This window comes from Cervus canadensis, chromosome X (genome assembly GCF_019320065.1).
Source record: "Cervus canadensis isolate Bull #8, Minnesota chromosome X, ASM1932006v1, whole genome shotgun sequence".
In the NCBI taxonomy this organism is placed as follows: domain Eukaryota; kingdom Metazoa; phylum Chordata; class Mammalia; order Artiodactyla; family Cervidae; genus Cervus; species Cervus canadensis.
Window position 1 is genome coordinate 38,451,904 of NC_057419.1, and position 14,001 is coordinate 38,465,904.

The 14,001-nt window shown below is 47.9% G+C and overlaps 1 pseudogene; it reads left to right on the plus strand.

Moving 5' to 3' along the window:
• Window positions 1-635: 635 nt before the first annotated feature.
• LOC122435523 lies at window positions 636-4,237 on the plus strand (annotated as a pseudogene).
• Window positions 4,238-14,001: the final 9,764 nt, after the last annotated feature.

Below are 14,001 nucleotides of genomic sequence, written 5' to 3' on the forward strand. Positions count from 1 at the left end.
CGACCACTGATCACTGACTGTGGGATTCCTCTGCCCAGTCTCTCATTGGGTCGTAAGGCTTGTGGTGGAAGGGAGGCTGGCAAATGCTTTCAGCACGTTCTAAGTGCCCAGCATCTCCATTCTGACATTTCATCCTCACCTCCCAGGAGACCAGGGCCCTCAGGACCCTCCTGCCTCCCGCTCCACCCAGTTTGTACAGAGTCAGGGCTCAAGGCTGTGACTCTAATCAGAAAGGGAAGGCAGGACAGGAGGAGGTGGGATGAGAGGCTTGACAGAGGTACTAATACCATCACCGTCATCTGCCAACTCATCAACTGCCCTGATGATCCTTGGGCCTGGCAGCAAACTGGAGGAGGCCTTTGGCCCCATTGGTTACTCCTTGAGGGGCCAGGCAAACAAGGTGCACTCTGGTTGGTAGGAACCAGATCAATAAGGAGGCCATGGCTGGGGCATCCCAGGCTTGCTGAAAGCCTGGGGCAGTTTGCCACAATCTTGTGCATGCGGTGCCTGTGGTGCTTGACCGCTCACTCCAGACACCGCTGGCCTCACCTTCCATGACCGCCACCACCACTGCCACCACAACTCGGTTGATAAATCATCACTGCCCCAGGTCCGGGGCCCACCCAGATGGCTACATGAGCTCCCCGGATGATGAGTTCTCAGTTTGGGGAGTGGGTTTCAGCCCAGAGGGCAGGAAACAGACCCGCGTCCCTCAGGCCAACTCCACAGCCCCGCAGGGACCTGGACTGGGCTCCAAGGTGAGGACACTGTGAAGCAGGGAGGATGAGGTTGGAGATGGGTACCCAAACCCTGAGGGATTCAACTCAGAGTGGGAGGTGCTGGAAGCGGGGGAGCTGGTGCTGTGGGGCTGCGAAGACCGGCTTGATTCCCTGGCCGACGACAAAGGGGAGGCCCTGCAGCTGGCTGACAAGTCAGTGGCAGCCATCCTGCGGCAACTGAGTGACCTGGACATACTGGGCGTCCACAGATACCTGTCCTTGGAGAGCTATGCGATCACCGACGTGTCCTCCTTGTGGGCCGACCTCGAGACGGGTCCCAGCCATCGAGGCACGGTCCCCAGAGTTGTGGGGCAGTGGTGCTGGCTCTGGCCCGCCCTCTTCAGGTCGGTGGGGTGCAGGCGGACCGGGCCCAGGGGAACCCTAAGAGAGGCACAAAGAGTAGGTTAAATGTGGCTGCGGATCACCAGCCGCCTGCCTTGGAAGGCTCGTTTGGGCTACTGCCTGACTCCGAGTCCTCTGATGAGTTCAGTGAGATAGAGCTGATGAGGGTGAGCATTTATCCCAAAGACGGAGGCCAAGCCAAGCTCAACAGCTTCAAGGGTCCCAGGAACATGCCCAGACACTTGACTGTCTAAGGCAGAGAGAAGCTCCTTCTTAACCGGCCAGGCCCGTTCCTGTCCTCTGTTCTGCGAGGATTCACTTCGGTTGTGGAAAGGCAGGACAGGCAGGGCAATGCAGAGCTGAACATCTTCCCACCTAAGAAATGCAGAGCGAGCTCTGGGGGAAGGGTGGCTGCCTGCAGAGCTACCAGGGAGTACCAGTATGGCAGCTACTGCAGCCTGCTATGCATCACTCCTTGAAGAAGAGAGACCAGGAGAAGAAATCCCTCGGGGGCATCTCCAAACCTGCACTGGGGAGAATCTTCCCTTCCTAGAATCAGCGAACCTCGCCCACTCCCTTGGAACAGGCTCCCTTGCCCCAGTCTCTGGCATTCCGCTGCTTGAAAGGTCCAAGTGATATCCCTTGGCCCCTTTGGGAACCAAAGAGTCCAAGCACATGGATGCTGGGGCGAAATCTGTGGCCAGGAGGGCACAGGAGTCCGTGTCAGCGATGGCGGTGGTGGGAGAAGACAACGACCCAAATAGAGACCCAGTCACAAAGGGCCAAGCGAGTAGGCCAGGCCCCTCCTCTCTCCTGACTCTTTTCCCTCCCACCCTCCCCAGGACACACATCTTCACCCGTGCTCCCTCTGTCCGTCCCTCAGGGGTCGTCATTGGGTGCCCCTCGGTCACTGGGTCATTAGGATGCCAGATTGGGGTCCTTTTACTAGGGACAAACGTTAAAGTAGCACTTTGGGTGTGCTGGGCTCGGTTTTCCACCCTTGGGCTGTTTCCAGTCTCCGCGAGGCTGGGACTAGAGAGGAAGGGATGGCTGGTAGCTTAATTGTGTCAAGGGGACACCTTAAAAACTTCACAGAGTGTCAGTGTTTAGATGAATGACTTTCCTGAATCCTACTTCTTAGCTGTTCCCCAAACCTTCTTTCAAGGGGCCCGGGCTTTCTCAGTGCTGCACTGTTGTCCCCCACTCAGCTCTGCCTGCTGGCCTGGGGCCGACTGATGGAGAAAGTGCTAAAGAGATCAGCCTTTCAATTCTCTTCCCATTCCCCTGCCTCAGCCCAGTCCCAACTCACGCCTGCTCACACACACACAGACACAGACATATAAATGCACTGGTACACACATACATGCATACACACACACACACACACACACACACACACACACATCATTAGTCCAGACTGGTGAAAAAATCTTTGTTTTAGCTGCCCACTCACTGGGCATGGCCATCTTCTCCATGGGCACGTCCTGGAGAACTCAGCAGTGATGACCTCAACATCAGAGACCCCCAAGATCCAGGAAACTCAGAGCCCTTGGCCCTGAACCCGGGAGAAGTCATGCCCAGAGGACCTGAACCCTCAGATGAGTGTCTTGGGTTTTGATATGGGGGGAGGGAACCGGGGGTGAGAGCAGAAACCTCTCTCTCTCTCTCTCTCCTGGGAGCTCAGCCTTGCTCCTAGGCAGCTTCTTCCATGGGAAACGATGTCAACAGGGCTGGCCCTGGCCCCATCATCTGTGTGGGATTTGTTTGGCAGAGGTGATCGGTGGCAGTGCCCCAACAGCTTCTCTGGCTGTAAACTTGCAGGCTAATAGCCTTTTCTGTGAAGTGCTCTTCACCCACATTGCTCTCCCAGGTGCTGGCTGTGGCTGCAGCTCTGAGAGGCTTGAACCCAGAACCACAGTCTTTGGGGACCACAGTGGTGAAAATGCTGCCCTTGGGGAACAGGGGAGGCAGGCCCATAGAGAAGGTCTAGCCTGCCAGGCAGAGCAGGGGAGGCTTGTTGCCAGCAGATCGAGGTGCTGCCTCACCTCGCATTAGAGTCTGGTTGACCCTTTCCACCTCACTAGGAGCCTGGGAAGCTGGATTGTGTGCCCTTTCCCTCTCAGGTGACCAGGAACAAACTGACCATGGCCCAAGACTGGAAAGGAAGCAGCAGCCACCGGGAATGCTGGACTGTCCTCGGATAATGCTTCCTCTGGCTCCTGAAATGCACACCCAATCCTCATGGTGGAATCTGGATCCAAGTGCAACTGAAATATGTGGGCCTCCCCGCCTCGTCCCCATCCCACACCCCTCAGAAGGAGCCCACCTCCTGTCCACTGAGAAAAGTCTTTCCCTTGCCATTCTAGACATCTGGCTTTGGTATGGATGGCCCTGGAGAGGAGAAAAAGGAGGCAATGGGAGGGCAGTGTATGTAACCTTCTCTCTTCCTCCCATGTCTACTGGCCTAGTGTCTGGTGCTACAGATAGAAATGGATGACCTTAAAGAGCAATACAGTATCAGGAACCAGGGACAGAGAGCAGCAGGTTCTTAGTGCAGAAGCTGGATGTGCACTTGGGGTGGGGTGAGCTGCAGGTGCAGGGGACCTCGTAGGGATCAGCATTCCTGTGGGGAGGAGAACGTATCAAGCCTGTCCTTGGAGCATGCGGTGCATGTTTAGCTGGGCGTGCGGACAAGAAGCAAAGTACTGTGTGGACTACGTGCACACTCTGCCAGCGAGATGAGTCCTAGAGAGCTCCTTCTGATAGGACTTGTAGAGATGCCATGTTGATTTTTCCCTTTTACTGCTGCTTGGTGTGGCATCTAGGGTTCTTGTTAGATTGCTTGTTTGCGAGACAATTTTTTAACTTGAGAGCTGCTGGCACATTTTGGTTCATTTAGGAAATAGCTTCACATTTAACTCAGGTGGTGGGGAATGATCAGGCCCAGAGCTCTTTGCTTTGGGGCTAGTGGGGTGGGTTTCAGGTTTGGGGCTAGGTGGTTCCAAACAGGGACAAGGGGACAGGCTTATATATCCCTCTGTGTGGAGCACCTTCTTATGCCTCTCCCTGTTGCAGCCGCCATGCAGCACCTGGCTGACAAGTTCCAGATCCTTTGAAGTGAGTGTTGCACACAACATACCCCTCCCACAGTCCTGATTGTTGAGCAGAGTTGTGGGCTGGCTCTGCCTTGAGCCTGTTCCTTGAGTCTGCTGTTTCACAGGTTGAGCCTAACTTCTTTCTGCAAGAGGAGCAGCTGTTACCTCCAGGGCTGGCGAGCTGTGGCCAAGTGTGTTGCCTCTTGTTCTGCCTCCACCAGGGCATCCTCTGCCCCTTGATTTGCCCCCTCTCTGCCCCAGTCTCACAGCAGTTTTTGATTAAAGGACTTCTCATGTTCTGTGTTCTGTCCTCTCTCTTGGGGGTAGGGTTTGGGGGAGTGGGGCAAGGCCTGGTGGGGAGCCACTCCATATCAGATCCTGCTGCAGAAAAGTACCTCTGGCATCCTGTGTTGGGGGCTCTGGGTCAGGCTCTGCTCCCATCCAGGCAAGCTGGGCAGTGGAGTGCCCCTGGTTTGGGTTCACTGAGGGCCTTGTCTGGCCACATTGGCACATCCTCCCATTCCCCTAAAGGCCCTCTTCCAGTTCTCTAAACACCCTCTTCTGGGATTTGCCGGTTCCCATCCATTGCTGACACTCTGCCTCCCTGGTGGAAGGAACTCATGATCCTCTTACAGAGCTGCAACCCATCCTCCTTGCCGCAATGGACTCATTGTCCTACTTAACCCTGACCACTCTCTTTTCCTGTTGGAGCACCCTCGGTCCCTCCCATGACTTGCCATTGGTGACCTTGCGTGCACATATAGTTCAGCAGGTGGAAACAGGCACAAGTGCCCTCATCTCTCCCTTCCCAGGCTCTGCCCTCTCATTGGAGTCCCTACTGCCTGTACCATATCCACTCCTGCCCCAGTGCCACCTTGCACGCTGGAACCTGCACTCAGTCCTCCTCTCCTCTTTAGATCTCACCCCTGAGACTCAGGCACCAATAGTTTCCCTTTTCCTTCTTTGGATTCAATAAGGGGCTTGGGCATGAAGACTGGAAGCAGTGAGCTAGGGAGCAGGAGGGAAGTTCAGGGAACTCAGGAGACAGGCTAGTCTCTGGACTAGAGGTCAGGATACACATCTGTTTGGTGCCAACCTGGGTCAGACTGCACCCTGCAGCTAGAGATGGATGGTGGAGTCCTTTGTGTTTTCACATCCTCCCTGCCCTAGCCAGCTGACCACCCTCGCCTTCAGCCTGAGCCTCTCCATACCCTTGAGTGGAAATGGGCCCATCATGCTCTATGGCAAGTGTGGTTAGTAGGTCTCTGTTCGAGTGAGTAATTTTGGCAGAGAACTTCCACCTGAGGTCTCTGCCCACAAAGACATGTAGGTAAGTTGTGCCCGGGGAGAAGTCCAGCACCAGCATCATCACCACCCTTGGGCAGACAGGGGCCCAGGTCTGTTGTCACCAGGGTGAGGAAGTGGAGAAGCTCATGGAAGTAGAGGTGCGAGGGCGTGAACACAACCCCTCGTTCACTTTTTACCAGGCTCCCTTCCCTCCTCTGAGCACAGAGTTCAGGCCAACTACCTCACTATAATGTTGCTGGAAACATAGACATCATAGGCCTTGGCTCAGACCCAAGCCTTCCACTTCCAGTGGGAAATCTGTGGCAGGGCCTGAGGCATAGGTTAAAGAAATCCATCTGGGCCCCAGGGGGGTAGGAGGAATGCAGAAGCCTGGCCTCATTCAGTGCACTCCTGTTGCCTTTCCCCTTCAGCCTTTGAGATCCTTAGGCCCCATCCTGCCTGGTTCTGCTGCCTGTCCAACTCCAGGGAAGATTCTCCCTCCCTATCACACCTCTCTTGCATTTTTACATGCTAACAATGAAATTTCAGAAAGAGAAATTATATAAATAATCCCCTTTACCATCACATCAAAAAGAATAAAATGCCAAGGAATAAACCTAAGGAGACCAAAGAGCTGTACTCACAAATCTATAAGATACATGCACCCCAATGTTGATTGCAGCACTATTTACAACTGCCAAGACACGGTAGCTACCTAAATATCCATCAACAGAGGAATGGATAAAAATATGTGGTACATATATACAGCAGAATAGTACTTTACCATAAAAAGAATGAAATAATGCCACCTGGGGCAACATGGATGGATGTAGTGATTGCCATACTGAGTGAAGAAAGTCAGAAAGAGAAAGACAAATGTCCCGTACAAGTGGAACCTAAAAAAATTGTACAAATGAATTTATTAACAAAATGGAAACAGACTTTCAAAACTTATGAATACCAAAAAGGAAAGGCAGAGGTAGGGAAGGGATAAAGATCCTAATCGATAACATCCTAATGAGAGATGTAGATGATGATGTAAACAGAAGGAAAGAAATATCATATTCTTGTGAGGCCAAGCATTTACAACTAGGCTCTGCTTTACATTTCCTAAGGAAGGAGGCAAGTGGGCCTGAGTCCAGGTATTTACAGTCAGCCTCCAGCTTGCACATTAAAATAGAATGAATAAGAGTAACTGGGTAAATAGTTAGTCTTTGTCTCCTGAGGATACTTTAAGATAACAGCTCTGGCAGAGACAGAGGGGCTACTCTCTGTTTGAGTAAAAGATCAAGAGGTCACATATGTCCCATTCTCAGGGCAGGAGAGACACTGCACATGGGCAGAAAGGCTCCTTGGGGGTCAAAAATAAAGGGGCCCCACCCCATAATAAGTGATGCAACGTCTCCCTCATAGGTCTCCGGGCTGGCATGCATCTGGGAATAGAGTTGCTCATGCATGTTGGGGAGGGTCCTAGGACAGGTCAGGTGTGAGAAAAGAAACAAGTTAACTGGCCAAACGTAAACAAAGACCCAAAAGGACTGTCCTATAAACATGACTTAACTGCCCCTTACTGCACTGCTCCTCAGTAGGACAGATGCCCACACCTTTTCTCTCCAAGTGTGTATCATTGCCTTCTCTGTCTTAACTAAACAAACTGTTTCTCTGTGTGCTCTCCTACGTGTTGTCTCTGTGTCTCTAATAATTAACTCTGTACCTGGTTTTTTGTTTTTTTTAATTTTTTTACAGATTTTGCCTCCTTGAGAAATGCATTTTTCAAAGGGGCAAACTTAAAGCCACAGCTCACTGCTGCCTCTCTGAGATCACTTGGATTGGAAGAATCAATATTGGCAGAATGACTATACAACCCAATGCAACCTACTGATGCAGTTGAATCCTTATCAAATTACCAATGGTATTTTTCACAGAACTAGATCAAAAATTCCGAAAGATTCTATGCAGACACAAAAGACCATGAATAGCCAGAGCAATCCTGAGTGAGAAAAATGGAGCTGGAGGAATCAGGCTCCTGGACTTCAGACTATACTGCAAAGGTACAGTCATCAAAACAGTATGGTACGCATGCAAAAACAAAAATACTGCTCAAAGGAATCATATTTTCCCTTTTTCTCCCCCTGTATATTCCTTAACTAAGGTGTCTCCCTGGTGGCTTAGTGCTGGAGACGTGAGTTCGATCCCCAGTTCGGGAAGATCCCCTGGAGAAGGAAATGGCAACCCACTCCACTATTCTTGCCTGGAGAATCCCATGGACAAAGGAGCCTGGCAGGTTACAGTCCATGGGATCTCAAAGAGTCAGACATGACTTAGCGAATAAACAACAACAACAATCCATTGACTACCTATTGTCGATATAGATGATTTTACAACTTTTGTCTTTTAACCTTCCCACTAGCTTTGTAAGTCACTGATACAGCTTTGTAAACTGTATATTTGCCTTTATCAGTGAACTTACTCCTTTCATCATTTTCATATTTCTTTTTTTTTCTTTTTATTTTATTTTTTAATCTTTTTAATTATTTTTTTAAATTTTTTTAATTTTTTCAGTGGGTTTTGTCATACATTGATATGAATCAATTGTGTCTTTTCTTTTTTGCTTGGAGAAATTCCCTTAACATTTCCTGTAAAGCTGGTTTGATGATGCTGAACTCTTAGCTTTTGCCTGTCTGTAAAACTGTTGATCTCCTTCAAATCTGGATGACAGATTTGAAGAAATGACAGATTACCAGTAGTATCTTCTTGGTTGTAGGTTTTTCTCTTTATTATTTTAAATATATCATGCCACTCCCTTCTGGCATGCAGAGTTTCTGCCGAAAAGTCCCTTGTTTGTAACTTGTTGCTTCTCCCTTGCTGCTTTTAATATCCCCACTTTAGCTTTAATTTTTGCCACTCTAATTACAATGTGTCTTGGTGTGGTCTTCTTTTTGCTTGGGACTCTATGTTCCAGGATGCCCATTTCTTTTCCCAGGTTAGCAAAGTGTTTAGCTAGTATGTCTTCAAATGTATTCTCTGCCCCTTTTCTCTTTCTTCTCCTCCTGGGACCATAGAATTCAAATGTTTCTATACTTGATGTGGTCCCAGAGGTCTCTGAAACCATCCTCATCTCTGTTTATTCTTTCTTTTTTCTGTTCAGCTTCAGTGATTTCCACTATTCTGTCTCCCAGCTTATTGATCCATCCCTCTGTATCATCTCACCTTCCATTGAAGTGTATTTTTCATTTCACTTATTGTACTCTTCAGCTCGGTTTGGTTCTCCTATAGATTTTTTATTTTTGGTTTTCTTTAAACTATTTTATTGATTATTTTTAACTGGAGGATAAGTGCTTTAAGATATTATGTTGGTTTCTGACATATATCAACAGGAATCAGCCATAGCTATATATATGTCCCTTTCCTCTGTTTTTTGTACCCTCCTCTTGAACCTCCGTCCCAGCTCCCACCCCATCCCACCCATCTGGGTTGTCACAGAGCACCAGGTTTGAGCTCCCTGTGTCAGACAACAAATTCCCACTGGCTATCTGTTTTATATAAGGTAATGTATGTGTTTCAATGCTACTCTCTCCATTTGTTCCACCCACTCCTTCCCCCACTGTGTCCACAAATCTGTTCTCTATGTCTGTGTCTCCATTTCATCCCTGCAACTATGTTCATCAGTACCATCTTTCTAGATTCCATGTGTATGCATTAATATCCGATATTTGTTTTTCTCTTTCTGACTTACTTCATTCTGTATAATAGGCTCTAGGCTCATCCACCTCAATAGAACTGACTCAAATGCATTCCTTTTTCCGGCTGAGTAACATTCGATTGTATATATGTACCACAACTTCTTTATCCATTCATGCGTCTTTTTCCATTATGGTTCCCTTATGGTATATGCCCAGTAGCTGGATTGCTGGGTCTCGTGGTAGTTTTATTCCTAATTCGTTGGTTTTTTTTTTTTTTTTAAGTACTCTCCATACTGTTCTCCATACTGACTGTATCAATGTACATTCCCACCAACAGTGCAGGAGGGTTCCCTTTCCTCCACATCCCCTCCAGCATTTATTGTTTGTAACTTTTTGATGATGACCACTCTGACTGGTGTGAGGTGATACCTCATTATAGTTTTGATTTACACGTCTCTATAATGAGTGATGTTGAGCATCTTTCATCTGTTTATTAGCCTTCTGTGTCTTCTTTGCATGAATGTTTATTTAGACATTTTGCCGAGTCTTTGATTGGGTTTCCTGTTTTTCTGCTGTTGAGCTTCATGAGATGCTTGTTATCTTTTGAAGATTACTTCCTTGTCAGTTGTTCAATTTGCTGTTATTGTCTCCTGTTCTGAGGGTTGTATTTTCACCTTGTTTATCATTTCCTTTACTGTGCTAAATCTTTTAAGTTTAGTTAGATGCCACTGTTTATTTTTATTTCCATTACTTGAAGTGGTGTGTCATAGAGAATCTTGCTGTGATTTATGTCATAGAATATTCTGCCTGTTTTCCTCTAAGAATTTTAGAGTTTCTTGTCTTAGAGTTTCAATTCTCTGTTAAAAACTTGTAACTCCTTTCCCTGTGCATCCGATCTTGCCCTGAGTTTTTTGATCCGGTTTATGATCCCTACCCTGAATGCTTTCTCAAGTAGAGTGCCTACCTCCACTTCACTTAGTGCTTCTTTGGGGGTTTTACTTGCTCCTTTGTTTTGAACATATTCCTCTGTCACATCATTTTGTCTAATTTGCGTTTTTAATCCTATGTGTTTAGTAGGTTGATTACATCTACCAATCTTGGAAGAATGGCCTTTTGTAGGAGACATCCCATGCATCTCTGCGGTGCACTCCCCTCTGGTCACCAGAGCTATATGCTCTAGGGATGCCCCATATGTGAAGCATGGTCTCATAGGGCTAGCTAGCCTCCGGTCTGACTGCTTGCCAGGCACTGCTTTGGGTGGAGTGTGCCAGTCACTTATGAGTGCGGTGGGGTCATGGTACTGCTGGCTCTGTGTCCCTGAGGGTTTTTTGAGCCTGTTTCTCTTGTGAATAGGTGCAAGCTTGGAAATCCCAGATCTAGCGTAGGCCAATTGTTTCGTAGGGCTAGCTACGGGGTCTTAGGTATCCCAAACCTTTGCTTGTCCCGCTGGTGAGTGTGGCCGTTTCTGGAGGCAGCTGGCTGAGAGGCCAAGGTATCGTAAGGCTGGTTTGTTCTGCCATTGACGAGTTTGGGGTCCAGGGTGTCCTGGGGCTAGTGCCAGCTCACTAGTGTGTAGAGATCTGTTTCTGTTCCTGGGTCTCTAGCTGCAGGGCCCTGGGGTCCCAGAGCTGGTCACAGTTCACTGTTGGCTGGGGACAGTTCCTAACATGGCTGGCGGTGGGGTCCTAGATGTCCCATAGCGGGTGTCCACACACTGTTATGTGGGGCCAGATTCCAGAGCTGCTGGCTGAGAGCTCCAAAGTGTTCCAGACCTGGTGTCTACTTTCTGGTACACTTTGCTGGAACTCAGTGGCTCCTGGTGCTGGTGTGGGCCTGCTGGTGGGTGGCCTTTTTCCGCGTATGGCAGACTGAAAGGTGGGAGTTACTGTGGTTGCTGTTGTCTGCCTGCTGGTGGGTGGAGCTGGTTCTTGGGTTTGCTGGCTTCAGGGCCCTGGAGTGGCCCAGGAGTTGGTGTTTTGGGCCACTTTTGGTTGGGGCTGTGGTCCAGGGTGTACTAGGGCTGTTGCCTACCCACTGATGGGCAAAACTGGTCCTGGGGCTAGCGATGACCTGCTGTGGGCAGGAACTAGGTCCCGGGGTCTCTGACTGCAGGACCCTGGAGTCCTGGCTTAATGCCTTCTTACTGGTGTATAGGGCCAGTGTGGTATGTCAGGGCCTCTGATTGCCAGGTCCAGCTCCAGGGACTCTTAAGGCAGCAGGCTTGCTTGTGGGTGGGGCTGTGTCTCTGCCTGGCTAGTAGCTTGGCCTGCCCTAGTATTACTGCCTACAGGCTGGCTGGTAGGTCTGAGCACAGGTGCTAATAAGCTAAGGGAGGATTCCAAAATGGCACTTGTTAGCACCAGTGACCATGTGGTAGAAGGAGCTCTGCAAAATGGCTGCTTCCAGTGTGTATGTCCCCAGGGTGAGTCCAGCTGCCTCATGCCTCTCTGGGAGGCTCTCCAAGATCAGCAGCTGCCTCTGGCCCAGGCTCCTTTCAAATTATTGCTTCAGCCCTGGGTCCTGGAGCATGTGAGATGATGTATGTCCCCTTTAAGAGTGGTGTCTATTTCCTACGGCCCTCTGGCCCTCCCAAAAGTAAGTCGTGCTGACCATCAAAGCCCAATATTCTGGGAGATCATCTTCATATGAATAAATATAATTCCATCAGCAAAAATATACAAAGTAGAACTATACAGAATAAGCATGAAGCTTACAAGTTTAACATTGATTGAAAAAGTAAGAAATTAAACACATACACTTAATACTTTCACTCATATAGCTGTAAATAGCTGTCATCACTAACTCATATCATTTAAAGATATATATACAATACAAAACTTTGAGGAAAAGGGAAGAAAGGATGGCACAAAAGTAAGAGTGTGGATATTCTCCTTGAAGCAGGAATGGGGCTAATATAAGACAGGGAAACTTCAGAAGTCTTAGGGAAAGCCAGCACTATCCTCTTCTGTGACTTGGGGGTATATACTTGATAATCAATTATTACACTACACATATATATTGCAACTTCTTCTCTGTCTGTGTTACATTTCAGTATAATTGGAGAGAAAGACTGAGGTTAGTAATCTTATATCACTTATATTAATAGCTTTGTTTTCAAGAACTCATAGCTGTTTGCTAAAAATAAGAAAGTGGTGCATACATAATTATAATATCAATCTCAATTTTTATTAAATATTCCATATTTGGGTAGTACATTTTAAGTCAGAATTTAATTGTGAATTTGTGCTGAAACCCACAGAAGTGTTGCATTTGGTTACAATTTCTCAGAGACTTCTTCGTTCCCATCCACTTCCTCTCAGAGGTGGAGCACCAAGAACCTGTGAAAAAGAAATGAAGGCCAAAAATAGAGAGTAATGTGCCTGCATTGTAACATACCTATTTGACCAGCCGAGGGCAGTATCGTTTAAGGCTGTTTGTTGGGAAGGGCCAGATGCCTTGCCTTCGGAGTTCTTCCTGTTCTTTGTGATTAGCTTATTAACCCCTGAGACTGAGGGGCTTATTTGAGCCAATATGGTGGTGATGGTGATGGTGGTGGTGGTTGGATGGGCTGCATCTCCCTTGCCCGTTTGACACTGCTATCTTAACACCTACCTTCACCCCTGCTCCCCAGAGCAGTAACTCTTTTCTTCCTCGTTCTCCTCAGACAGAAACTGAGACCATTGATGTGCTAGACTGGGTGAGCTCCCACCTTCCACTGGCACAGAAGCGGTAGGTGGGTGTGCACAACACTTCAAGCCCTTCCCTTGTTCTTTGTACCGAGCAAAACTGGAAGAATTTTCCTGAAATGATAGCCTCCAACCCACATTGGGTGCGCCTCCTTTTGTTTCTAGTCTTGTGGTCCAAGTGAAGGCTCCACTCTGGATTGTGGCATTGATAAGGCCAACAGGAAGAATGTCATTTTTTCAAATCTCTTTGATTGATGAAATGAAACAAAATCATTCTCTGGGGCCACCTCTCTGCCTAAAAATAAAATAACATTTCCTATTAAAAATACTGTTCCATCTTCTAACCTTGTTGTTTAAAATTCCAGCTATCATAGTTCACCTCCCTTTTTAAGGATGGGCCTGAAGCAAACATTGAGTAAACATTTATGTCGAGACTTTACTTTAAATGACTGAGTATGTAGAGGGTCTACTCAGATTCTTCTTATGGATTTTTCCTCTCTTTAAATGACATTTGCTTTATTGCTAATTCTAGGACACCATCAGAAGACGTTTTGAAAAAAAATATTTGCCCATAATTCTAGGACCCAAACGCCACAACAGATCTTTCCCACATGGTTCCTGCCCCAGAATCACAGACATACAAAATATTAGGGCTAGATAATCTGATGCAGAAATCTAATAGGTCTCCTCCTGAGAGATGTACAAATGAGGAATCTGAGAGTAGAGGGACAGTGCCATGTCAAGGCCAGAAGACAATTCAGCTATACCCCTTCAGTTCCCACTTTGTCATTAGTTAGAACAGAAGCACCTCCATCTCTTCACAATCAGACCTCTTGTGGATGTATGTTGAAGTTGGTGCAGCTATTTCCCAAACTCGCGACCACTTGAAACAATGAAATCTGGCCCACTTACTGTCAGTTATAGCTAGAGCCTTGTTCACTCACTTGAGCATCCCAGGTGAAGCACTCCCCTTCACTGCATCCACAGAATCTCTAGTGTTTTGTGGTCACTGTGGATTGTTGACCTAACAGGCCTAACACAAGGCAGAGTAAGGTAGGGCAAGCACTTGATGAGGAATCAGGAGACCTACCTCTCTCCTAACCTGCTGAAAAGCACTTCCACTTTCTGA